Source organism: Protopterus annectens, chromosome 12.part0, assembly GCF_019279795.1.
Source record: "Protopterus annectens isolate FY-2018-M chromosome 12.part0, PAN1.0, whole genome shotgun sequence".
NCBI classification, from domain to species: domain Eukaryota; kingdom Metazoa; phylum Chordata; order Ceratodontiformes; family Protopteridae; genus Protopterus; species Protopterus annectens.
In genome coordinates, this window is record NC_056746.1 from 478,244,747 (window position 1) to 478,272,704 (window position 27,958).

Genomic DNA, 27,958 nt, shown 5'->3' on the forward strand with positions numbered 1-27,958 from the left:
CTTTGCATCTTATCCTGTAGTTCTCTTGGGGGAGGGGCAGAGCAGATAAGATGTGTGTTGTCTGCGTACTGTATGATTGAGGCAAGTTGGGTTGCTGAATTTAGATTATTAGTAAATATGATAAAGAGAAGGGGGAAAGTATGGATCCATGGGGTACTCCAGTGGATACTGGCAGTAGAGGGGAGACAGTGTTCTTCCATTTAGTAGCCTGTTGACGATTTGTTAGGTAACTGTGAAACCATGTCAGGGATGCTGAACTAAGATTGTATGTAGTTAGTTTATTAAGCAGTAGATGGTGGGAAATGGTGTCAAAAGCTTTTGACATGTCCAAGAATATTGCCGAGACTAGCTGTCCATTGTTCAGAAGGTGTTGGACAGTGTTGGTAAAGGATATTAAGGCTGTGTTTGTACTGTGCTTGGGTCTAAAGCCATGCTGGGTTTCTATCAGAAGTTTATTAATGGTAAGGTAGTTCAGGAGTTGCTGATGAATGCATTTCTCAGAGATTTTTGCTATAGGTGAGAAGATAGCAACGGGGCAGTAGTTAGAGATATCTCTACAGGGGCCACCTTTGTGAAGGGGGATGATGTGTGAGATTTTCCAGAGGTGAGGTATGTATTATTCTGAGATTGAGCGATTGATTAGTATGGACACAGGCTAGGCAATGGATGGAGCAGCAGTTTTTAGGAATTCATTTGGTAGTTGGTTGGCAGCATGATTTTAGTTTGCTTAGGAGCTTTTTAATGTAGGAAGTTTGCATAGATTTTAATGAGAAGACTTTAGTAGTACTAGCTGTGGTGGTGGTGGGGGGGTTGTGAGTGGTAGATGTTGGTGCCTATCCAGGAGTCTTGTAATTGAGTTTATAAAGTCTGAGTTTACAAAGTCCTTAAAGGCCCAAATCCAAAATCCCAGTCTCTCCTTATTTCTTGAGCTTCCCCTTGTTTCATCATCATCCCTTTCTACGTTTAATTATAATTGTGTGCTTGTACTATTTGTAGGAGTCTTAACTGTGTAGCTCTGAAATACCCCTTCAAATCGGGTAATCCCAGTCTGCCCTGTTCTATTGGAAGAATCATTTTATCCCACTTGACTATTGCCACCTTCCCCCTCCCAAATAAAGTCCTTCAGCTCTTTATTAATTGCTACCCACAACTTCTCTCAATGATAAAAGTATACCCAACCTGTGTATAAGACTAAAGGGACTAAAAAAAATTTAACTGCTTGCATCTTGCTTTCCATATCCATTTAACAAAGCTTCCATTTTCTCAGTTTTTTGTATTATCTTTTTAGTCTTTTCCCAGATATCCTTAGCTGCCACACTAGAATCATTTTTAATCAAAGCAGCAGCTGGTCCTATTGGTAGGAACTTGGCTGTGTCATTATATTGGGGTGGGCATATTTATGCCAGAGCGGTTGATTGCAATGCAGTGTAACCTTGAATGTTCCATTACATCCCATGGTGTTTTCCCTATCTTTCTGAAAGTGTAATTCTAAGTAATTGTGCTATTGTTTAACTGAGCAATCTGTCACCATTCCTTGGTGGTTGGGTGCTGCACTGCTGTGTTTACAGTGCTTTGTGTGCCATTACACTCCAGTAGCTTTGCTTTCCTACTTCATAGTATAATGTGCCATTCCTTTGTTAGTGAATCATGAACTATACTGTGGATCACTATATGTATATCATCTTTGTATCTTTACTCCTCTATGTATACAGCTGAGCTGTGTATGTCCCAACTACATTACACAGTGGAGACTGGGAGGCTTATGTGAACTGTGTACTGTAGGCCATGGTATATAGGTTTTACTATGTGCCAACCATACATGATTATGTAACATGTCTATGAATACCACCCATTTTATAGGTTTGTGAGACATGATTTTGGACTGTGTACATTAACATGTCCTTTGTAAGAGTCAGTGATAAAAGAGAGGTAGGGTTTATTAAAGTGGTTGACTTTTTCTTGGCATAATGGGAAACCCAGTGAATTATCAGGGAGTGTATTTGTTTTCCCAGTAAGGTTATTTATGGTGTTCCACTGAGGTGTACTCATAGTGTTATATAAAACTCTTATTTAGCTTAATGATCATTTGACTTTTGTTTCAGCTTGCCATGTCTGTGTTTCTGGATTTAGTATCTCCACTTACTTTTAACTTTCTTGTGACTCTGATTAGTTGGGAAGGTATCTTGCATGACAAGTCAATTTTCTGCAGTGTTTGGCTACATAAATAATTTGGTGGATCCCTGAAATTTCTAATGGTAGAGCATTTATACAAAAATACACATGTTGCTGAATGCCGCTTAGGTGATTAGGGAGTTTTCGACTTACTATGATGTTCTCGGATGCCTTGTTAGGATGCAAACCGCTGTGCACTTGTGTCCAGTTTTTGCATTGGCAGACAATGTATGAGTGACAATTACAATAATCCCAGCACCGTGCAGTTGCAGATTTTGCATAATTTTGCCATCTGGATCCCAGTGGATATCAACATCACTTGCAATAAAAAGGTCTTGGGTTGTATTATCTGCAGACCATTTTTTCTATGGTAAATACAATTTTGTATGTCATATCTGGTTTTAGATATAAATATTTACACAACCCAGATTGAGGTACTTTGTTTACCTTATTTGCATAGGAACTCCCTTCCATGTACACAGCAGAGCTGCTTTTCAGTTAGGTGGAATCTTGTACTGTTGTGGATAAAAATACCAACGATACCTGCCTTTTTCCTAAACTGCTCATTTTGGTAAGTGGTGTAGCATGGCATATTAATCCATCAGTTGGTAATGAAAGGTTTTACTTTTGTTTCTCAGACTGCATGTACCCGAGGTTGGATGTCTGAGACCTAGGCTCTAAACCAATATAAATAAATTAAAATAAAATAAATAAAAACTCTGTGATTTTGTTACACAAAATCCTGATATAAAGGTGAACTATCTTCTGTCCATTTATGTTAGAATAGGAAGGTGAAATGTGACTTTCTGTGTTGAATGTTGTATGTTGGTAAGGTTAATTTCAGTGTCTCCACAGCATAAAAGGCAATATTGCATTTTCTTAATTAATTTTTTAAGTGCTTTGACATTAGTGCATAGCCAAGACATGTTTTTGGTGATTACTGAGCAGTGATGCTTAGTATAGTACTGACCTATAGTGGTTCCAAATATTCATTTGTACAGTGTTGATAGCTACACGATTGGACAGGGATACTTGACCAGTACTTATGTATACATTAGTGATTACATAATCTGAAAGCCAGCTTAATCTTAAGACTGTTGATAGAGTCATTGATATGATCAACAAGATAGTATTAGCAGATTTAGAAGTTAGATAGTAATAGTACATTTAGAAGTTATTGTGTTATGAAGGTAGAGAGCACAATTTATTTCAAGTGGAAAGATTAAGTCTATGGCTTTAAGAAAACCTGCATCAGGATAGGCAAACAAGACAAGGTGTATGGTCTCATATCACATGCCATGATGCACAGTAAGCTTGTTAACTGTGTAGCTTTATTCTGTGTCACCATCAGTGTTGGGGTAATGGTAAGAGGGCATAGTATTCATAGTTGACAGTAAACTTGTTGTGGGTTGTGTGATTGGTGTGTTTAGCGAGATGGTCAAGGTCATTAAATAGGGTGATAAATGTCTGACTGTAGGTAACATAGACTGATGAAAGTAGTTGGGTGTTAATCTTCCTGCCCACTGAAATATAAGTTTATGCAGGTCTGTTGCTAATACAGAATGAATAAAAGTGATCCGTGGTTACAAGACTTAAAAGATATGGCTGGCCAAGACAATTCTAAGGGTAACCAGCCCTTGTCAGTAGGCAGAAGGTGAACTAACTGCATGGCAGAATTAGGAAAGGCTGTTGTAGAAAGTAATCATCCCAGGGCAGTAAATGACGTAAGGCACCAGAATGAGATATGTAGCACCTGTTAGTGACTGAAAAGTATGATCTACATGTCCCGGGACAGACAAAGAGCTACCTGATTAGGCAGACAGTTGTATAAGACAACCAGTATCAGGTAGGAAGACATTAGGGACTGGTGCCAGTGGTTTCCTGTATACTTTGTCAGTAGAAAACTGCTCCAGCTAGATGAAACAAACTGGTCAAAGCTTCAGTTCTATCAATCAAATAATAAAAAAAAAATGTTTCCATATTAGGAAACAACCTTTATTGCTACCATACAGTAGCATGTCAGCAAAATTCTAAGTTCAGATATTGGGCCCAAGGCCAAGCTGGGGAGACCAGAAGGAGTCAGTTTGTGGATTGATCAGCATGCTGGTCTGCTGACATAGAAAGATGGTAAGTAAATCAACACAATCCAGAGCAAACAGTGTGCTTATGTGTCTGTGTACTGTTGCTAAAGTGTTCCTAGATTTGTGGTCAGCTTTTGCTGCTGAGTGTGGTGTTTCTGTTAAATGCACGCTATTAAATGTAAGTATAAACAACTCACTAGACGGTCTAGACCTTACTTGTTAAAAAAGCAAGATATTTATCTTCAGACTGTCCTGTGAAGATACAGGCCAGTGTGTTAGCAGTGAAGCAGTAGTGATTTCTTGTAGGGAGGGTGACTGCATACTACTTTTTTAAAAAAGAAGTTTATGTCCATAAGTTTCCTTTGGAGATACAGGCCACTATTAATGGTGAATTCACATTTCAAATTGAAAAACTGTTTAGGAAATCAGCTTTTGGCCTATTGTGCTCAACTCTGAGTTGTCAATCAACTGTTTATTAATTCAGTGTAGGACCCAATATACAAGTGACGTTTGGAAACTAGTACAGAAAAGAGTAAAATCCCAAGAAGGGAGAACATCCCTGATCAGTATCAGCAAGAAACTACGATCCCTCATAAAATCATCCAAGGTGAGCTTTGAATGAAAAATTGCCAAGGACTCCAAAGATAGCCACAAGGCATTATTTAGCTATGTCAAGAATCTAAGTGGCAATGCTCAGATCTGCTGCTTGGAGTTAGTGCAGAATGGCACAAAATACACTGAACCAACCGATATCGCCAACATCCTGGCAGACAGATTCAGCGCACACTTCACCCCTCTCTCACGCCCAAAAGAGCCCATAACCATACCAGAAGAATGTAGAATCCCTGAAATCACAGCCCTCTCCAAAGCCAAAAATTCAGCATCAATGGGACCGGACAGAGTCCCAGGCTGTGTCCTACACGAGCTCAAAGACGAACTAACCCCTCACCTAAACACACTGTTCAAACTCAGCCTCTCCACAGGCTACATACCCATAGAGTGGCGCACAGCAACGGTTATTCTGCTTCACAAAGGTGGAGCCACAACAGACCCCGAGAACTATCACCCTATAAGCCTGACTAGCTTGGTCTGCATGGCTATGGAGCGCATCATCATGGAACTCATTAACTGAGACATTGGGAACCTCCAAACACTGGACCCTACCCAGTTTGGCTTTGTTAAGGGCAGATCATGCCTCCTAAACCTGATGGACTTCTTTGAGACAGTTATCAAGGCTATAGACGAGGGAAAGGTGGTACACACAGCCTACCTAGCCTCGCTAAGGCCTTTGACACCATTCCCCATTCTGGTATTATAGACAAGCTCACCAGCCTGAACATAAACTCCTACGTCACAAGATGGGTTGCCAACTGGCTCATGGACAGAACCCACATGGTGACAGTTGTGGGAGCTAGGTCCATCTCTAAACTGGTTACAAGTGGTGTTCCCCAGAGCTCAGTCCTAGGACCCCTCCTGTTCGGCATATACTTCTCATAGGTACAGGCAAGCACAGGAGGACTATGGCTGACCAAGTTCGCAGACGACTGCAAACTAGGGGCTATAATTGACTCTCTGGCTGATACAGACATTCTCCAAAAGGGTCTCACTGAGACGGATACCTGGTGTCAAAATCATGGCCTCAAGCTAAATGCCAAAAAGTGCATAGTCATCCCCTTTGGAAAAAACAAAGTACCCACAAACTACCACATAGGTGGTAGTCCCCTAAATACAGAAGATGTAATAAGGTATCTGGAGACCCAAGTAGATAGTAACCTCTCCTTTGATAATCACATTGCCAAAGTGGTTAGAAAATACTTCTACGTGGCCCACCTAATCACAAAAGGGTTCGCATCCAGATCAAAAGAGGTCATTATGCCCCTCTACTCATCACTCATCAGACCCATCTTAGAGTACAACTCCCCATTTGGGATGTACCTTACAAGACACCTGCAACAGCTGGAAAGACCACAGAAGTACCTCACCAAGAGGATCAATGACCTCAAACAGATGCCCTATGCAGCACGACTGAAGAAACTCCATTCGTACTTGGTTGCATACCGCCTACTCCGAGGTGATCTCTGCCTGACATACAAGGCCATGTCCAACCCAAAACTGATGGACATGCTCCACCTAAAGAAAACCTTATTCCCTCGAGCCACACGCTCTAGGGATCTAAACCTCACCACAACAATAAATAGGACATGCTGGAGGGATAGATTCCTGTCCCAGAGACTTTCCATGCTTTGGAACAAGATCCCAAACTACATTAGGCAGAGCTCCTCGCTAACACTCTTCAAAAGAAACCTTGATGAGTGGATGGGAAACAGAAAGTTTACCTCGGGGATCACTTCAGTGACTCTGCTGGACAGAGGCACAGGGAACTAATCTAAGGGGATGGCGAAAGCCAACACATTCTGGCTAGGCTTATAAATGCCTTCAGGCAGATAGCCTAGTACCCACCTATGAACCTATGAACCTATGGGGAAACTGCTGTGTTGCACCAGTTATAAACTTTGAAAGGACACCCATGTTGTAAGTATGCCATCTGATTATCATCTTGGTCCTCCGTTAAGGACATGAAGATTGGGTTAATTACACACCATCTGCAGAGCCTTGGGAAGGACAGGTATTAATGCCTCTAGAAAACCCTCTACATTAAATGGGAAAACAACCACATTTCATTCTTGAGAAAACAGTTTCACCAGCACTAAGGTAGTGAAGGGTCAACCTGTGCTGGCAGACAGCATGCAAGAAAAAGAAGATTAAGGAGTAAAATGATTGACAGCAGCAGTGATTAAAGGAAAAGAGTTTGGAATAGGGAAGAGTATGCAGAGAGATCTGGTAGAGATTAGCTCTATACTGGGAAAGGCTCCATCTCTAACCTGGAAGTGATAACTGAGCTTTGTAATGCATTTGAATGGTACATCTCAATGACTGAACTCTTAAACTAGGATGGAATGGGATGGGTGAAGTTTCATAGAATCTGAAAAGGAAATATTTATTTTATTCATTTGCTAACTGGGTAAACCCCCAGTAAACAGAAGCTTATTTTCAGAGGCACCCCTGGAGCACTATCTGTTTAAGCAAAATGTTTAGAGTTATATAATATGCAGAATGTAGGCTGAGGAAATCAAATCTTGAATTACAGCATGAAGCTTATTAGCAGATCATAGCCTCAATCCTCTGAGCTAAATTGATAGATTATGTATTCAGGCAGTAGAGAGAAGCTAAAACAGATGTGAGACATAGTAAAGGAACAGACATGGCTGACTTGGGGAAAAACTAGACAGTTTTATTATGCAGTGAGTAAACACATCATGGAGTTGTAGAAAATAATGCGGGTGGATACTGCTGGTATCACAAAAACCTTGGGTGGTGTAGGACTTGGAGGTGCTTGGATATAAGTTGCTCTGGAATGACAGAGAAGTGAGAGGTGAAGGTGCACTAACAATCTACATATAGGAGGATATAAAATGTGAATTCAGAGATGAGGATAAATACCATCTTTTGATGGGGGCAAAGGGGCAGTCAAGGAAAGCATTTAGTTTAAGTATCCTACCAATTATGATACAGGAAGAGGTAGGGAGAGCTAATGCAGCAATACAATATATCCCAGGTATATCAGGGAAGGTGAGATGTGACACTACACCAGAGACTAACAGAGTGGGTTTTGGAGAGGAGGCTATTACTATTACTTATGTTTGATCTGAATCTGCCATGAGCAGCCTGAGAGATTCCAAGCTGTGGTGTACAGAGGTTATCTTAGATCACAGAAGGTTCAGCCAGTTTTTACAGGATTGTATCAAAAAGAATAGGAATCTGAATGTGGTCCTAACCAAGATGGAGAGACAATCAAAGATGAGTTAGGGGACTGGTAGACACAGTGAAGGAGTAAACAAACTATGAGAATCGGTCGGGATGCAGTACTCGAGGCTAGGTTAAATGACTCGGGAAGAGGCAGAAATGTAAACAAAAACAAGAGAAGACCACAGTGGCTGCACAAGAATGGAAGGCTAGCAATTAGAGTGACAGACAGAATATAAAGGAGATGGAAGGGAGGGCAGGGATGCAGAGGACGTAACAGTACAACCAGCAAGCAGAATATAACAGAGGAGGTAAAGGCAGCGAAGGAACCACTGAAATGTTACTGGCAAAAGGGGTTAAAAAATGGAACAAAGGCTTCTTTAAATAGCTGACTTAAAGAATGAAGTGAGGACAAATGTGGCCACCCTGAGGAAAGAGAGGATGAAGGCCACATAAGTCTGGGAAAAATACAGAGGTACTGAATTAATGCTTTGCTTTAATCAAAGGAAAACAAAAAGGAAGGGGTCATGCTAGGCTTACATGGTGGAGAGAGAGGAGTGAGCAGAAACCATGGTAGAAAGGGAGAATACTGAGAGGAAGCTGGCCTGTCTAAGAAAGGATGAGAAACATGGACTGGATGAGCTGCCTACTAGTATCTGCAGAAATCAGGACACTTTCTTAGTCTTGATCCTACCCACAACTCCCTTGAGCTTTCCTATCAGCCTTCTGTGTGAGACTAGGTCAAATATCTAGGTAGACCAGATTTACTAGTACTGTTCTGTCAGCTGGAGGTCATTGAAGAAGAAGATCAGGCTTCTGGAAAGAGTCCAAAAGAAATCCATTGGAAATGTACAAGCAGTGGAGGAGGAGGAGGATGAAACAACTGATCATAGAGTAAGGGACCAAGATCTCGTTTCTCTAAAGGCCAGAAGAGATGGAGCATGGTAAGTGCGAAGGTCATGTCAGTGGGGTGAAGAGGTTGTCATGATCAGAAAGGAAAGAGAAGGAAAGAGGGGGCATAGGGAGCAGATTGCTGGCACCAACTGCTGCCTGGATCCCAAAAAATACTTTGTCATGGAGAAGTTTGGGGATCTGTGGAATGGATATCAGAGTGGATGGTAAAAAAGGAATTCTCAGATGCATTCAAGAGGATGTAGGGCAGGTGGAGAACATAGAGCAGAAAGGTTTATGGTGTCATTTTACTGTGAAATATAAGAAATATAATAGAACACATTTGTGTGCTGACATGATGATGTTGGTACTAAATCCAGTCCACAACAATTTGTTTCTTCAGTGTAAAAGTTTTTATATTCACATGATAATGTGGTACTAATTCCAATGCACTTGCATTTGTTTCCTCCTTGCAAAAGTGTCATAAGATGTCATGAAATTTATCTCCAAGCTAAAGCTTTGCATCCACAAAAACCACATCTGTCTATTATGATACTCCCAAATTTGCACAAGAATAAGAAGATCTGTATTATTAAATCATACCCATTAGAGCAAGTGCACTTTTACAAGATTTGTTCTAATAAACTGAACAGGATTTTTACTTAAACTGTTTTTACAATGGATAGTTCTTTGATGTAAAATTTGACTCAGTAGCATGGTCATAATCTGACTTTGCTGAGAGCTTTGACATGTTGCTTCTGGGAGAATGGTAAGAAAAACTAACTGGTGTTAGGTGATGCCCAAAAAGGGGGAGTGGATCACAAACTGGCTATCTTACCAAAAGCTGAGGGTGGTTATTGAATGGGAATTGGCATGAGAAGTTATTAAGTTGTGGAGTGCCAAAGGGTTTAGTTCTATGACCAGTTCTATCTCATATCTGTGTCAGAGATCATGCCAGATTTCAAACAAGATCAGTGTCTATTCTCATAAGGCAAAATGTGAGTATTGTCACAAAATAGTGCACAGTCTTCAGAGAGACTAGTGACTTTTAGTATCATGGCCATTACATGGCAGCTAGTTATTTCATGTTTTGCACATTAGGGGTGGATACATAAAAACATATAGATACAGAGAGGTTTCCTTAACTAGAAACGAAATTAAAAAAAGAGATGGGAGGTTAATAATCACACCTAAGCTGAATCAACGTACGTAATGCGAAAGAGCAGTACTGAATCGCAATAAGATGTGGGGGTGAATGGTATAAAGAGGACATTCCAAAAGTACTGCAGCCATACTTCCAGTGTACAGGACAGTGATAAAGCCATAGCTGGAGTGCTGCATCCATTGTGGAAGCTATACAGATGAATGGAAATTAGGTCTTTAGAAAGTGTGGTAACTAGCGTTAAAGTTGTAAAGGGTATCTGTTAGCTTGTGTATAGAGATGATGGCTTGGAAGCTGGGAGTATATACAGTAGAAGAGAATAGAGGGATTTTGTTTTGGCTAGTATTATGTTTGGGGACAAGTACTAGATGGAACTAAAGAAAGGAAAGATGTTGTATGGGTGGAAGCTGAAAGGAGGCATTTCAACTTAGATTTGGGGAATGCTCCTTCACTTGGAGGGTAGGACAGCCTTGGTAGGTATTGCCTGAAGCAGTGATAAGGGTGTCTGAGATTTTGAGTGCCATAACTGGGACCTTTGGAGCAGCAGAACTGAAAGGTAACCATCTAATATTCCAAGACTTGTTAGTTTGAGTCCTGGAATAGAATGATTAAGTGAGTGAAAATGTGGACTTAAGTCTGACATAGTGTTTTTTTGGACTGTTCCCATTTTTTTCTGTGATATGTGATCTCTGAGTTGGTATATATAAGTTTGGGGGTGTAGGGGGGCTTGCCACCATGCAAAAAACAGCTTTAAAGGAGAAAAGCAATGTTTAACATGTTCTCTTCTCCTATGTTTTCATCATTTTTGTCATAATTTTGGGGTTCACACTTATAAGTCTCAAAATTACAATAGGGAGCTAAACTGAAATTGAGAATATGGGGGAATATATATATACCATCTGAGATTGCTTTATCTTATTGTATTCCTCCTACTACAAGCTACCGTGATTTTGGGCTTAGTATATGTACACAGAAAGGGTGTGGAGCAGCACATTCTCACATTTTTGGGGATAGAGGGGCAAAGCCTACTTGCTAACAATGGTTTAAAGGTGTAATATCAAGCTTTGGAATTTGCCACTTTTTATTTGAATCACAGTTCATTTTGGAAGTGTCAGAACTTGCAGAATCAGGTATCATATTTCTGATAGTAAACAATTTAATATCTGTTCAAATCCAACTGGAAAGGAACAAGGAAAAGATGGGACAAAGCTATGGGAGGAGGACCTATATGGGAGTAGGTTACAACATTCAGAGAGACATGACAGAGTAAGGACTTTCTTCCATCAGTATCTTTTTATGTTCAAATAAAACTAACCAGGTCTTTCAGTACAGGCTGATTCCCAAACTGAATAGTATTTAATTGTGAAAGAATAAAATGTTAGTTTAAAAAACAGTTAATGAGCTATGCCTGAGCGAGATTTCATAATTATTAAATATGAAGAAGTAGAGCTTTTCTTTCAGATTTTAAATTAAAAGCCGTCTCTTAAAAGAATTCTGAGTAAAAATGGTACCAAAAACACTGGTTACAAAGAGTTACACTGCTTCTGCTTTGAATATCAATACCGGAAAATAACTTGTGCCAATATATTGTAGCAAATGGCATTAAACAAGCACATATATGCAAAAATAATACTGTACCATACTGTGATACATTTTATAATATTTTGCCATACAGAACACATTTTAAGAAATAGCTGAAAAAAAGCAAAGAATGGAAAGGTGGGATATCTGAACAGCTGATCAGTGTAAACAAACATGTTAGTCTACTATAGCAATGAAGAGAAGAAACGCTGCTATGACAAGAATTCAAAGTACAATGTGTCCTTTTAATTACAAGGCTGGATGACATTCTGCACCACACCCGCCAGACATACCCGATTGCTTTCTGTCACTAATGATGGCAGTGCAAAGGGACTAAGCAATATTCTTCCTAAGAATATTACCATGTTATGTTATAATCTCTGCTGAGGAAAACCACTACTGATCAACTGCAAATAATGGCTTATGACATGTGTTGTGGGGTATTTTTTGAATGACCATCCCTAGATGTACTAACATCCATTTAACTTGCATGACCAACTGAGTGGGGCTGGGGAGATGGGTAAGAATATTGTCTGCATGATAGTATGTGAGATAGTATGTGATTGCAATGTTATGGAAAATGCTAGAATTGTATAATTGTTTGCAACAGGTGCAGCTTTTTTCCCTCTACAGAACCAGGTAGTGAGCAAGTCACAATGAATGGATCAATGCCTATTTTTGACTTTGTTATAGAAAATAGAGAGAAAGACAGAATGGCTGTTGTAGGTTTTCACTTAAAAGGGCTGATGACAATATCTTGGTACAATCTCAAATGAGGTAAAATGAAATATCAGTGCTTAGGCGAAGTGGGAACAAAACCTCAAGTGAAGCAGAAGACCTTGTTTTTTTCCAGTGTTGCTTAGTGCAATATCAGCATATGAATCATGTAAATAAATGAGAACTAGAAATAGATATGCATATGCAAATGACCTTTTATAAAATGCTTTGCTGCAGATGTAATTTTGAAGTCATATGATTGAAAATCCCTTTAAAATTCCATAACAAAAATGTAGGGATTTGAACCATCTCTTTCACAGACTAGAATGCCCTATTGAGAATCTCTCTCTGAAGATTTCTGCCATAGTTTCCAGTGGGAGAATCAGTGAGAATGCTGCTGGGAGGCTTGTTAAACAGGTAGAATTCTGTAGTGCCGTGTGTGTGTGTGCGCGCGCGCACATGCGCATGCATGTGGGTATGTAAGTCTCCTACTTCTCAGGGAAAATACTACTGCTTATTAACAAATAAGTATATTTATCTGGTTAAGTGACTTGCTCAGAGTCACACAATAGGCAAATAGAGGTAAGAAAGAATCGAACCTTGCGCCATTGAAAAGTGACACTTTAACCAGTGGGTTTACCTGGTTAACATCTAGGTAAAATAAAATATTTAAATTGTGTCCCCCTTATTATTTTTGTTTTTGTCTAGAATTTTTGAGCAAAGAAATCGAGAGGTATTTTGCTCTGTTCATTGTACAATCTGTGTCTTCCTAGCAAATTGTTATAGATTTTGGTCACTAGGCATTTGAGTTTCAGCCTGTGTATCTTTCAGGAAAGACTTGCTAATGCAAAGCTTGTTATACTAGCAACTTTCTAATTGTATGAGAGAAATATTTTAAAATCTGTTCCTGTTCTGTCTTGTGTGTTTGTCAATGATCCTTGAGTTAAAAGGTTGAGGGGGTATGAGGGGTTGTAACATGTTGCATGGTTCTTGCATCTACAAACTGAAATATACTTCTAGGTCATTATTTGTGTATTTGTTCATTCATTTGATTGCAAGCAAACATGTGATGCATTTGCAGCCATACAAGCAACTACAACTGGTGTGTGTGTGTGTGTGTGTGTGTGTGTGTGTGTGTGTGTGTGTGTGTGTGTGTGTGTGTGTGTACTTGGTTCCTGCATCCCAGAGAAGTTATAGTATAAAGGGAGGACTCTTGTAGAAAACATCATCATACAAGTCATGTTCTTTTGGTATGATCCTTGGTTTACTTATTTTGCTGACTGTTGCCGGTGCATTTATTATTTATCTGTAACGGAGCTGGATAGTATGAAGCCTTGAGTTTAATGTTAATATGTTAACTATGAATGCATTTTTATTTAGCTTGTTTTTGCAGGCAAATGGGGGGTGAAATGCACTTTGTTTGGGCTACAGCAGTTTGTTTTGCACTTACTTCAGATAATTAAGGCTATCAGATGTTAATGGGTTATTTTTTGTTGAGTAAGATTTGATTACCCCAGCTGTTTGTCTTCTGTGTGACTCTGATCGAGTAACATCACCAGACAGTGCTCCTGGAATGCCACTGAAAAGGGACAGTGGCTACAGTCAGCTGTCCTAGGCTGTTACTATATGCAATCTGACTATGAATCACAGCAGTTTTCTTGTAGTTTAATGGGTTGCCAGATGCATTTTCAGAAAATGTGAGTTTCAAGGAAAGAGAAGTTTACTGCTTTTCATGCTAAGTCTGCTTTCAATGTGAGAGTTTTTTTTTCTTTTGTTTAGCAAAGGGCTGACTTTGTTTTCCTATAAAATCTAAAATAAAGTTTTAAATCCAAAGCTCTATGATCAGTTTAAAAGTAAAGAAAAAAATAGTACATGTACTTACAGTTTTGAATAGTGTTTTATGTTAATTTGTGACAGTTACTTAATTAGATAATAGTATGGCTGGGGCGGGGGTCCATTCCTCTTCCTAGGGCCCCATTTGACCATGATCCAGCTCTGGTGAACTTCCTGCCATGATGCAAAGGCACACAATTGTGTTTTCAAACAAGCTACACATTTTAATGGTGAAGTTCTTTGCCTATAATTTGATTATACCTAACTTGCTGTTTAACTTCTTAATTAGCAGGAATTTCTTCTTACCATTTCTAAATCTGGTCTATACTATGTATACCTTTTCACATTTAAAAGACTTATTAACATTTGCCTAAACAGGAATTTGTTCAATGAAGGACAATCCAGCAAATCAGACATAACCACAATTCAGAGCATAATTTTATCCCCATGATAGTCCTGGAGCCAAAAGTTTCCTATAGTAAAATGGTAGAGGTTATCAAAATATTCCTGATTGCAGGGACGCGAATGAGGGCACTAAACATCTTCAGGATTGCCTGAATGATAGCATATTCAAAATGTTCTTACCTCTGTGCCGGGGAGATCCAGCAAAGAGGAGTAAAAGGGCAGAGTCTGACTGGGGGAAGCCTGATGATTGATAGGTAATGAGACAAAAAACACCTATTGGAATAATTATTTTGTCCTGAGGCATTCAGTGGTAATTGATGCATCAAATCAAGCATTGATGAATGCAATATATTTAACGCTTTAAGATGAAGGTACACATTTTGCATGCTAGTCCATTTGGTAGCAGTAAAAGCAAATCTTGAAAGACTAATGGAGCATATTACTGTAATGAAAGGAAACACCTTTCATTGTTTCTGTTACATGGCATATACTGGAAAAGTATATGCTGATTATTTTGCTTTTACTTTGTGCCGTAAGCAGCTCTTAACTAAGACAAAATATTTTTTTATTCACTGAATGCATTATTGATAATTCAACATTGATGTAAAATAAATCAGCCCTTGTGTTCTAAGGAGCAAGGGTGCAAGATATAAAAGGTGGGAATTCAAGCAAGATATCCTAAAAAAGTAAGCATATCAGGATGGAATGATAACAATACGTGTCAGAGTTTTGCTTTTTTTTGTCTCTTGTTTTATACTTCTTTTCGTGACTAAATTAATGAGGAATAAGTTACATTAAATTTAGCTTCCAAGAATGAACACCATGTAGTCAAACTGCATTTGCATTGTTTGAATACATTGTATTCAAAAACATGCAATACAATGGGGAAATATTTTCTTAAGAAATACTTTTTGGGCTTTAAAGAAATGATGCATATCTTGAGCTCATAAATCCTTTTGTAGTCAAATGTCATGAGAACTTTGTAACATGTCCTGTTTTTTAGTTACAGGTGTATATAATTTGAAGGTGTGTCAGTAAAGCTTAGCCGGGTGGGGCATGACATTACAATATGCCAAGCTGCATGTTTTCATTATTAAAGATGCTTTCTGAAAATTCTTAGCATTCATTTTATGCTTTCCCCTATAATCATTGTTTTTTTTTTTCACTTTTAGGTATGTGTGCTCCTGTAGCATTCATCTCGTAAAACACAATGGCCATTATTTCAATCTTCCCTCTCTCTTTTTTTTTTTTTTTTCAAAATAAAAATTGTTTAGCAATTTTGTTTGGGTGAGTTATATATATGAGCAATTGCTTTGTGCATCAGTGGTGATCCAGTTTTAAATAATTGTTTTATATGGTTTAGTGTTTGTATGATTGCTACAAATGACAAAAGAAATGTGGGGGTTCAGTTTAGAAATGGCAAATTCAGGCACTGATGCCAAAGCATTATTCATAATATACCTAAACATCTCTGTGTTTTTGCTGTTAATTGTAATGCTGCTTTGTTAGAAAGTGCCAAGGACTGCCCTTTGATGTTCATTGGTTTATTTTTATGTGTGATCACTGCAAGTAGGTGAACCTGGTTTGTAGTTGGTGATTGCAATCTGTTTGAACAGTGTCATATAGTAAGGAGTTGCTGAGAAAAAGCCATGGCTGTGTCAAGGGATTGTCTAAACATAGCTCTGCCCTTCCTGAACAGGATTGTTCATTCATAAAGGTTTTTATTGCATTGCATAACTGATCAGTGTTAAATAACCATTTGGAATGCAAAACTGGTGCCATTTACAAGTAACTCATCCCTGTTAGTGGGTACATTTGGAAGAGTGGATATAAGTAATGAAAACTTTTATTATCAGAAGCAGTATGTGGGTACATTCACTACACAGACTGTGACTTGCATGTACTTTAACTATTAATAGTGATTTTTTTATCTTTTTTTTTCCTTCTAGGTTTTTCTTTTGTAATCAGCACTTATAGTAAATAATAACAAACAGTTTTATCTGTATTTTGTACTCACTGCTTGTGTGCGTTATCTTTTTTTTTTTTTTGTTGTTGTTAAGGGAATACATTCTTGATAGAAAGCTCAAAGGCTGTGCATATTGAAGGTAAGAGTGCCTTTCAGGTACCTATTAGCACATAAATGTTCTTTTGCATGCTCTTATCTTGGGCCATAATGACGTTGCCTAAAAAAGCTAAGTGTTCTAAGCATGAATTTCACACATTTCTAGATTTTTAGCTAGTGGATTCAGACAGAATTATAGTCTTAATTGTGAATTATTTTTATAGCAAATGGTAAGGAAGTATATATCATCTGTCTTTGATTTGAGGTTATCATCAAAATCTTGATAAAAAGAAGCAGGTTTCACCTTCTGACCTTTTAGGATGTATGCCTTGCAGATTTTAAATAATTTGATGTTGAGCCACTGCTAACAGAGAGCTCCCATATATACAGTAAAATACCACTGAGTCTGATTAGCGGTCTCAGCAAAGAATATCTGGCCTGGGGTGGGGGAAGGGATAAAGCCATTGACAAATAGCTTATCAATTCCAGCAGGAGAGGATTAAAGACCACACTGATAGTCTATCACAATACCACCTCTATCAGGTTTGTTGACACAGCCAGATTAAAAGGTGTGTGTGTAAGGGTACAGGGTACATGCATGTGATGTGAAATGCACACATCCTGTTTTATGTTTAATGTGTTTTGTGGGGCAGAAAATGAACACTCTACATATTAAAATCCATGCCTTGCATTGTGTTGATCTTCGGCTTGCCTTTTAGCTTGAGTGAGAACTAACATGCCGCAAAGGAAAGAGATTTGTCAGAAGAGGTTTCTAAGAGAACCAAAAACTCTAAAATAAAAGCAGAAACAGTCAGATCTTATGTCAGCCTACACAATAACAGTTATTAAAAATATCTACAGTCCGTAACAATATGTATAGTCTAAAGTTAGGCAAGTGATACACAGTCAAGACATTTGTCTCACCAGTGTCCCAGGTTTAGCAGTGGACTCAGATCACTGGAAGGGTCAGACAAGGGGACAGATAGGATGAAGTGGCTGGTAGACATCTCTGCAAATCTGGGCAAAGGGTGTAAGATGAGTCATTGCCTGTGTCATGGGGATGACCAGGAGCATTTCTGGCTAACTCAATACAACTCAAGTAGCACAATGTCCATTGTGTGACAGGTGGGTGAATGAGTTATGTGCGCTAGCATCATTGTACATCTCTTGCCCTATTTGACAACTTGATTGAGCACCAAGGAATGGTGACTTCTAGTGCCTCATATTCTACTCATCAGTGTCCTCACTGCCCAGCCATAGGAATGCTGTCACAAGGCTTACCTCCCCTTAGAAGTTAGGGTCTGCATATTGAGGGGACATGTCAAGGATTGTCTGGAAAGGAGCAATGAAGGTACTCTATGGGAATGGAGGTGCAGAAAGCAAATGAGAGGATAACAGTGGGTTGAGTAGGGACTGAGGGATGGAGGAAAAGAAGGGTATAGGGACAGTGTAACTGATGTGTCCTGAATAGAAGTGACTTAAATGATGATTTGTTATTTATTAACAATTGCTTATGCTATAGAGTAGTATACTTATTTTAACTATGTACACTGTCTGAAGAATAAACAGAGCTTCAGAAGCCAGTAAGTCTTACTTATAGCATATCTGTTGATAGGACTATATCATCACAGCGTACTTTACTTGCATTTAAGGAAACAATGACAGGTAGCAGTACTATATAACACTAGTGATATTTTACATGCAGACCCCTTGGCTGCCTATTTTTTTTTTAAACAAGAAACATTTTTATTAAGTTATCATGTCTGACATAGGCAAACGTACATTTATATAAATGAAAATAAACTATAGCGACATGATCTCAGTTGCAAACAGTATACATTACAAACCGTGCCAACACAACTGTAGCTGCAAACATTATATATCACTTTTAATACATCCAGTCATTGTCAATCTTGTCAGTCAACCATTACATAGCTCATTAAGATCCTACCTTCTTTTATACCTCGTTCCTCCTCTGCATGAATTGATTTTACATTTCTCATTTTTTCTATGTAATTTGCTCCTACCCTTTTCTGAAGATCCCAGTTCCAATTGTTTTATCTCTGTTACTATCTTCTCTATGTCTAGTAAAGTTGGTTTAGACTTTGATTTCCATTTTCAGGTAGTTGCTGTTTTGGCAGCCATCATAATTAGACTCAGCAAGACCTTACTATGTCTAGGCAATTCCGATCCTGTATCATAGCTCAAAAGAATCACTTCACCAACCACTCCAATTTGCCTACCAAGCATCTCCAACAGAGCAGTCTGCAGGGAATCTTTAAAATCAGCTAACTCATTACACACCCAGAAAATATGTTCCCAGTTACCTCTTTCTTCCCCATCACATCTCCAAGACGTGCTATCTACCTGAGCAAAAATTCTTTGGAGTCTGCTTGGGGTATAAAAATACCTATGTAAACACTTCCAGGCAAAGATTGTATATCTTCTAGATTTTGTTGCATATTTGGAAGACATACATATAACCCCCCCCCCCATTGTTTCTTTGTGAATTGCCTATCCAATCTCTCTTCCCAATTCTTCCTAACCTCATCTTATTGATTCTTATAGTTATCATGCAATATTTTATATGCTTTGTTAATTATTCCTTTCTTAATGGCAATTTCTGTTCTAGATTCTACTAATCACTCTACCAGCGCTGGTTTTTCATTTAGAATCCCCTATTTCTTTCTCTTTGCCTATACTCTGATATCAGTCCTTGATATGGAAGGCAGTCTATAACCTGCAATCCAAATAAGTTATTGGCATCTTCTCATTCTATTACCTTTCCCTCTCTAGGTATTTGCTCACAATACCTTGGTTCCTTTGCCAGCTTTCTCCATTATATTCCTGCCAGTTGTCTGTATCCCTAATTGCAGTCATCCCTATTGGCTGAATCTCCTTTCTGTAGTCCTGTGTTGGCTTAGTTCTTAGAAGACCTTCTGCTATTTTATGAATATAATATTCTGTATGATTATTGTTGTTCTCCTTAAAGGTCTGCATCCAAAATCCCAGTCTTTCCTTGTTACTTGAGCTTCCCCTGTTTCATTATCATAATCTCTTTCCACTTTGAATTATAATTTTGTGCTTGTGCTATGTATAGGAGCCTTAAGTATGTTGCTCTGAAATACCCCTTCAACTCCAGTAATCCCAATCTGCCCTTTTCTGTTGGAAGAATAAGCTTATCTCACTTTATTTTTTTATTTTATTTTACATTTGCTTACCAGGAAATGTCCTTCTGGGCCAATAACCCATTTTTAGCCATGGCTCAGGGAGAAAAGCAGCATACAGAAAATATTAACAGACAATGTTTAACATGAGAATTAAGAGATGCAGTAATTTTAACAGAGAAAGTAAAAAATCTAAATATTTGAAATACAAGCATTTGGAAAAAATAACAACATGTAATACATAAACAGTTGTTAAGGGCAGAGACATAAAAAACATAGGAGGTTAGGTTTTGGAGTGTAGAAAACAAAGAGGGTTAAGGTTAAAGAAAAAACATGTAGCAGGGTGTGGAGAGAGTACACAAAAGGGGATCACTAGGTATCTGAATAGGCATAGGCACTGAGAGTGCTGAGGTAAAGGAGACATAGACATAGTGGCAGAGTGCGACGTAAGGAAAAAATGACTGGCTGAGAAGTAGAGAAGAGAAAGGGTGTAAGAATTCTACACTGAATGAGTATAGTGATGGGAGTATGCCTGAAGACAAGATTGAAGGAAGAAAGGAGGGGGTAAAGGGGAGAAGAGAAGAGTTATGCGGTAAAGGAGCTATGGGGGAGAGAGGTTAGAAAGAGATAGGTGTTAAAAGGTAATAAGGGGAAGGAGGGATGTTAGGGATAAACTTGACTCTTGCCATCTTCCCCTCCCAGATAAAATCCTTCAGCTCTTTATTAATTGCTATCCACAACTTCTTATCTGGATGATAAAATATGTCTGACCTGTGTATAAGACTAAAGGGACTAAAAACATTTTAACTGCTTGTATCTTACTATCAATATCCATATAACAGAGCTTCCATTTTCTCAGTTTTTGTATTATCTTTTGTTTAGTCTCTTCCAACATATCCTTAGCTGTCACACCGGTATAATTTTTAAACCATATTCGTAGATACTTCATTTTATCACATCCCCATAAGTATGGATATTGCTGGACCAATTTGTATGTAGGTACATAATTTACCGCTATTGCTTTTGTTTTAGCTTCATTAATTTTGTATCCTGAAAAGGTATGAAGCTGTCTCAATATGTTCTACAGCACTCTAGTGTCCCTTTGTGGTTTTGTCAGGTATAAAATAATGTCATCTGGAAATAGAGACAGCTTTTCTTGACTACCATACTAATTATATCCTTGAATTTTTGAGTCCCCTATTTTCTTTGCCAGTGGTTCTAAATATAATGCTTATAACAAAGGAGAGAGAGGATACCCCTGCCTGGTTCCTCTGCTCGAGCAGAGATTATCAGAGAGAACCTCACCCACTTATATCTTTCTAATCAACCTTATAATTTTATCAGGGAATGCAAATGCTTCCATTGTTGTGCTCATAAAATCCTAGCTTACTCTGTCAAATGCTTTCTCTGCATCAAGACCCACCAACAACAGTGGTATTTTCTTACATTCTGCTTCCCTCTGGATCATCACTGTTCTGTTAATGTTGTCAAATGTTTGACTCCCCTCCACAAAACCATATCGATCCATATCTGTCAATTTTGGCATTACTTTTGTCATTCTTTTAGTCACTATAGACATAACCACTTTATAATCATGGTTTAGTATTGAAATGGGCCTGTTTGAAGCTGGATCTGATGGATCTTTACCTTCCTTAGGTATTACAGCTACAGAGGCTTTTTTCCAGGATGTTTGTACTTCCCCTCCTCTTATAGATCTTTATCAGTTTTTTTCCCTCTTAGCTTCCAAGTTTCCAAAGGAATACCATCTACTCCTGGAACTTTCCTGTCAATTGGTTATGCATCACCCTTTTTATCTCATCTCCTGTTATCATAACTGTTAGTAATTAAGCCTCTTCTTCCTCTAACCTTGGCATATTTAATTCTCCCATAAACATTTCTATTTGTAACTTTTCTTGATTTCCATATTTCTCTGCTTTATACAAACCTTCATAGAATTTCTGAAATATTTCTAATACTTCTACAGGATCCCTTATTTTCCTTGTTATAGGCTTCCTAAGCTTGGTGACAGCCTTTTCTACTTTCTGCTGCCTGAGTCGTTGTGCTAAAAGTTTTTGAGCTCTAGAGTTATCGAAAAACAGTTGCTTAACAGCACTCTTTCTAAACTCATGCATATTATCAAGGTAATCCCTTATTTTCTGTTCAGCATTCTGCAGTTGCTCCTCTTCTTGCTGTGTGAGGTCCCCCCTATTTTACAATACTTTAACATTTGTCAGTCCCTCTAAATAATTATTGATACTTCTTAACCACATCTGCTTTTCTTTTATTTCTACCCTGTTTTTAAATTCTACTTTGTTATTATCCCATTCCTTAGCTATATTTTCAGAAGTTTTTAATCTTCTGTAATAGCTCCTGAATAATTTCCACTACCCATTACTTAAATTTCTCTCTTTTTGACAGATATGTGGGAAAGTGCCAGTGTTTCATTTTTATTTCATTACCTTGTGTTTTTATTTTAGTTATTACTGGCGCATGATCTGAAATAGTTACTGGGTGCATATCAAGACCTTCAATTAAATGCACATGTTCCTGGGAAATGTAAATTCTGTCTAGCCTAGCCCAGCCCAGTTTTTGTTTCTTGGGGAATAATATGTAAATCCAAACTCCTAGTACTGAATTCACATCTTCCGTTGTTATACTTTCCTTTCTGGGCCCCCAGACAAATCTTCACTGTTGCAAATCAAATTCCAGTCTCCACTTATAAGTAATATTCCTTGCTGAAAACTAATTATTTCTTCCAGAATTTTCTTAAGCTCCATTATAGCAGTTTTTGGTGGAATATAAATGCATGTAAGTGTAATCCTCGTTCCTTGCCAGTAGCCCCTTAGTACTAAAAATCTACAATTATTGTCTTTTTTGTCCTCTTCTATTACTATTGGAGCTCCTCTTGCAACATGTAAGTACTCCTCTCTTCCTTTGTCCCAGGTATTTTGCTGAATAACCATCCTGAAAGCCTTTCTTTATCAACTTGACATGTTCAGTTCTTTCCAAGTATGTCTCCTGCAGCATAACTATTTGCACTCTACATTTTTAATATAGTTCACTACTCTTTCTTTTTTGTATTCATCTGTGAGACCATTAATGTTTAGACACATTATAGAAAGAATCATATTATTCTGGGATTATTATTCCCACCTTTTATGTACAACAGCTTTTTTGTTAAGTGTCTAGTTCCAACTTTTGTGTTGCATGCATGCACTGTTTGGCAGGTTAATCTTTTATACAATTGTTTCTTGTCATCTCCATTTGAGCCTATATCACATCTTGTAGAACTTTTTGTTTTATTGGAAACCCTCAAACAAATGTACACACGCACACGCACACACACACACACACACACACACACACACACACACACACACACACACCAATACCCCCTAAAACTTACTAATTTAATAATAACACACAAAACTTTGTACATCTTCAAATTTTGATGTTTTGCCTTCCCAATAGGAACAAAAGTTCCAAACTGATAGCCACACACACAGACTCGAGCTAAACAGAAAGAAAGATTATCCATGTTAAGTGCTATCTGGTTTTGCCTTATCTTCATAGCTCTCTTAGCTGTTAAAACATGTGAATGCTTTCAGAAAACATTTTCTGTAAGCAATTTCTCTTTATCAGATTGTCTGCTAGTGACATGAGAATTAAATACGAAACTGTCTACTAGAAAAAAAGCCCTATAATGTTCAATATTCTTTTACATTTACTTGCTTTTTGTTAAAACTTATATATATATATATATATATATATATATATATATATATATATATATGGCCGTAACCCACTCATTCCCCTATGCAAGAATGAGAAAAAATACACTATTTTTTTTTTTTTTGCCATGCTCGTTTCACTTAACCATTTTAACATTTTGGCTGCTTAATTTTTATTGGAAAAGATGGTTATTCTGAGATGTATTTGATTTGCTTTCACAGTCTGAATGATCCTTCTGCTATGCAGTTTAACAGTTAACTAAGAAATGTGACAGCAGAAAAGAAACTATTTGATATATAGTACTTTCCCATTAATTAGGTTTCTGTTTTATTGAGCTGTCTGTTAGACAACCTGAGTTGTTTTATAGACTTCACTATACATACCCAGAGCAAGCTTTAGAATTTCACTTATCCTGTCTTTCATTTATTTGTTTATCAGGTAAGCCCATTACAAATAACTGCTTGTTATCAGAAGCAACCAAGAAGCACAGTCTGGTTAAATGTCTTGCTAATAGACAAGTGAAAACTGAAGGAATAATTCAGACCCAAGACTATTTGGGTGAAACTTGTTTGCAGCCAGTACACTTAATTCTCTTAAACATAAACATAAAGACAAACTTTTCTTGTACTTCCCAATTCTTGACGTGGTACATAGAAGAGGTCAGGTGTCTTGGCTCTGTGCTGCACCTTTAACAGCTGTGACATGTGAACTGGGGTTGTAGCTATAGTTGCTGAATATCAAATTTCTTTAATGTGTAAGACTGATTGAAAACCAAATGCAATGGTTAAATATTAAGACATGAATATTGATTATGAATTATTTATATATCATAAGATTTTAATTTTTTCCTCTTTATTTTAATGTTCTTTTCCCCTGATTCCCTTCTCTTTCTCCTTCTCAGCGTCTTAGTTGTGCCTTTTCTTTGTCTCTCTTTCTCTTTTATCTGTCCTTTTCCTTATGTTTGCTACCTTGCACTGCACGTTTCCTTTTTTACTCAGTTTCTTCATTTTATTCCTTATTGTAACTTAAGGTTATTCTTGTTCCTTATATATACTGTTATTTTTTCATGTTGTCATATTTTTCAAATTGTTATTCAATAGTTTCTCTTGGTTTACCTTTTCAAAATGTTCACCGCACCATTTTGCTTAATGTTCATCTAAATTGTATGACATTTATTTTCTGTTTTTTCTCAGGTTGAGGCTGAAATGGGTCCTGGTGGATCAGTGCTTTACTCCAGTTATCAGATCTAACTATCTAGCTAAATCTTATGACTAAAGGATTGTGTTTGCAGCAACCAGCACCAACTTATAAGAAGGTGCACATGCTGTCTCTCCAAGAGATCTTGTTTGGCAGTTGTAGCAATGGCAGATCAGGCTTCCACTGATCAGAAAAAAATTATATGAACTGCAGTTATGACTCACTTATAAAATGGGTAGCTTGGTTTTCACATTTACAGAGTGTACACAATTTAAACCACAGCTGGTCCCAAGTGTGTATGGATTTTTGCCAATATCATGACACAGTCTGTAAATTTATACTCTGTAGAGGTGGATTGGATACTCTAAATTGGCCCTAGGCATGAGTTTGTGCATGTGTGTGCCTTCAGTGGAAGGTTGGGCACCGGGCTGGCAACTCAACACAACTCGACACTGTAAAAACTCCACTGCCAATCATGAGTGAACAGGAGATCCACTGTGGCGACCCCTAACTGGGAAAAAGCCAAAAGAAGAAGAAGAAGAGGTATTAAATTCCATAACAATTAGAAGAAGTGTTATTCAGGAAAAAATCTAGGCCAGTACAAATGAAGGTGGTATGCAAAGCCCATCAGAATTCACATTAATATCTTACATCTTTACTTAACAGTTATGGCAGTAAAAAATGAATGAACAACTAAAAATTAAGCAATATTACCAGTCTGAGATTAACAGAAATTTGACTGCATGACTTTGCAGCTGAATGTATTTCAAATGTGGAAACCCATGAAGTCTGATTACTGGAATGACACCCGTGCACTGGCCCAGCAACCAAGGACCCTCAATCCTCACCACTAACACCAGTGAGGGGTGTCCATATAAGGAAAGGATAATAAATCCACACACAGTAAAGTACAATTTCCCTTAAGAACGCACAGAGATCACAGTCAGTCTGGGACTGGTTTCTCCCTTTCTTTCCAGGTCCCCAATAAGAGGCACAGCTATAGGGTCCAGATCTCAGCCTAGTGGGCAAGCTAAAAACTCCAGCACCCTCTCTATCTAACCAGTGCTTCATGCCCCTGCCCAAGTAGCTGACACACACACACACTTTGAGATAAGAGTTATATACAACCACACAGACACTCCTGCGGAAGGTTGGCACAGGTTCTCCAGCTGTGCCCCTTTTACCCAGGCTATACAATATTACTACTTGCCACCACCCACTAATATTTAACAGCTACCAAAAGGCCCTTATGAAAGGGTGTCCAATTATACTGTGCAATATTATTATCCAAATGGTAAGTGTGACTGAACAGCAAGGCTATTGGAGTGGCTTTGTACAATATCACTAAATACATGCAATGTACTCTTTTAGCTTAAATTATCTCTACACAAAACAGCCACAGTTGAATGGTTTAAAAATATTTAATAATAAAAACACAAGACAATACTTCTTACCACACAGTGCTAGTTAAGATTTCAGAGATCAGAGAAATACTTAAAATAATATAGTAGAAATGTTCTGACATATATACAGAAAAAAATGAATCTAATCTTCCTAGTTCCTAGCTATATCTAAGAGAAAACACAGTTCTAAAATAAACATACATATATAACACAGGCAGAGTGCTGGTGAGTTGGATGTTCTCAAGACAAATGCTGAATGCCCTCATTGTTTCTGTCCTTAAATTGATAACACGGTACCACTGATTAATTTCAGTTTACATAATTTTTTCTGGTTCCCAGGCTAACAGACTCTCAGAGGTTAATAGCCCCTTTGATCTTGCAGCTGGTCAGGAACCAGAGCAATAAAATAAATTATACATGTAAATTCTAGCAATTAACTCTGCCCTCAAAATAATAGGCAGAATGCCTCCTTCTAGACATCTTGGCTCTGAGGTTTTAGATCAAAGAATTTCACAATGCTTGACTTATCAGCTTTCTTACAGCAGAGTGCTCTGTTGTTACATTTTTGTAGTTCAACATCCAGTACAGTCTTTTCATATTTAAGAGAACAAGCCCGTGGCTTATATTAATATTTACAAATGATAGCATTATCTACAAAATTCTATCTAGCTAGGCTGGCAGCCTTCACCCATCTTCACCCCCCCCCCAGAGAACTCAAGCTAGTTTTTCAAGTGACCCTTGAGAAACGTTGTTTGAGAGGGTTTGGTCTATCTGAGTATACCTTACCCCATTCCCTGTCTTGAGAGCCCATCTGTGTTGGCATTGCTAATCCCACTGCAGTGCTGCATTTACATATCATATGCTTGCAACCCTAGGCTCCATCTTAGCAACTTGGCATTTTGCTGGCTGGCTCTGTTTATCCATGTTAGGGGATTGTGATCTGTCACTACAGTGAATTTTCTTCCATACAGATAAGGCTGAAGTTTCTGCAGTGCTTACACTATGGCTAGACATTCCTTTTCTACAGCTGCATAGCATTCCTCCCTGGTTTGGAGCCTATGATTGAGATAAACCACTGGGTGCTCTTCTCCCATTGAAAAAAGTCCGGCTAAGTACACCCCCACCCCATGGTTCAAAGCATCCACCTGCACAACAAATTATTTGATGTAATCTAGACTGGCTAACACAGGGGGTCCTCCCAAAACTTCTTTAAGCTTCTGGAATGCCTGCTAACATGCTGGGGTTCACACTACCTTATCTGGCCTGTTTTTCCTAGTCAGGTCTGTGAGGGCAGCAGCTATGGTACTATAACTGGGGACAAACTTTCTGTAGTACCCTATGAATGTCCTCACCTGCTTTTTGGTAACAGGTACAAGCCATGGCTTAATGACTTCTACTTTGGCAGGTTCTGGCTTGATCTTACCACTCCCCACTCTGTGTCCCAGGTAGGAGACCTCTTCCATACCCACCTGACACTTGCTGGGCTTAATGGTCAACCCTGCCCTCTGTAGTCTGCCCAGCACCTCCCTGACATACTGACATGTTGAAGGTGCTCTTGCCAGCAATGGCTGTAGATGGCAATATCATCTAGGTAAGCAAGGGCAAACACTCCTGCTAAGATATGATCTACCAGCCTCTGGAAAGTTGCTGGGGCATTTTTCATCCCAAAGGGCATCTTTGTGAACTCATACAAGCCAAAAGGAGTCACAAAGGCTGACCACTCTCTAGCACTGGGAGCCAAGGGCACCTGC